The sequence below is a fragment of the Trichosurus vulpecula genome, chromosome 5, assembly GCF_011100635.1.
Source record: "Trichosurus vulpecula isolate mTriVul1 chromosome 5, mTriVul1.pri, whole genome shotgun sequence".
Lineage (NCBI taxonomy): Eukaryota > Metazoa > Chordata > Mammalia > Diprotodontia > Phalangeridae > Trichosurus > Trichosurus vulpecula.
In genome coordinates, this window is record NC_050577.1 from 20704547 (window position 1) to 20705581 (window position 1035).

Below are 1035 nucleotides of genomic sequence, written 5' to 3' on the forward strand. Positions count from 1 at the left end.
GCTGGGCTCAGAGTCCAGAGACCTGATTTCAAATCTTGGCTCTGCTCCTCATTGTCTGGGTGACCTGGGTGAGGCTTTTCGCATCTCTGGGCCTTCATTTCCTCATCTGTAAAATTAGGAGGGTGGATTGTGGACCTCAAAGCCCCCCTCTAGTTCTCTGGCTGGCATTTTATGATCTCACCCACAGCTCTAGTCCTTAGGAGGCCTGTGGAGGACAGTAATAGTAGTAGTAGTAGTAGTAGTAGTAACGCAATGGCCTTTTAAGGTCTTGCTAGTACTTTAGATATATTATCTCATTTGAAGTAAGTGTTGTGATCACCCCCACTTCATAGAAAATAACTGTTAAAAGACTTTCTCAAGGTCATGTAGCTAGTACACGTCCACCAGGGTGGCAGGTTTCTCATACAACACAAAAGCAGGAGTTTAGGACCAAGCTGGACCAATGAGTCATGAAGTAAGTGGGAACAATGCCTCTGGGCCCACAAGAGCATAAACTAAGATGACCTCATTCTTTTCCTTCTTGGCCTGGTCTGATTCACAAACACACGGCATGTAGCAAGATTCTAAAGCTTAATGAAGCATGCATATCTTTTTTGAGGTTGCTTGTTTCCTTAGCCTGTGCTCGGTCCGCAGACTAACCTTCCCTTCTGAGGGTCTATCTTAAATCCGTTGATCTTCTTTGGGGGTGCCCCCATGGCACGGTGGAAAGGGGGGCTCACTCCATTTGGCACCAATGGATGTCACTACCCGCATGACTTTGAACAAATCCCTTAACCTCCCTGGGACTCAGTTCCCTCATCTGTCAAGTGCAGGGAGTAACTGAATTGGTTTTCTGTTCTGAGGGAACTGGGCCCCTCCTTTGATGTGGTCATTTAACCAGCCTTTATTTAGCACCTGCTGTATGTCAGGCATTATGCTAAGCCCTGGGGGTGCAAAGAAAGGCAAAAATAGTCCTTGACCTCAGAGTGCTTACATTCTAACCCTAGTTACCTAGAATCCAATTTTTATTCAAAACAATAGAAGATAACCCTGAAG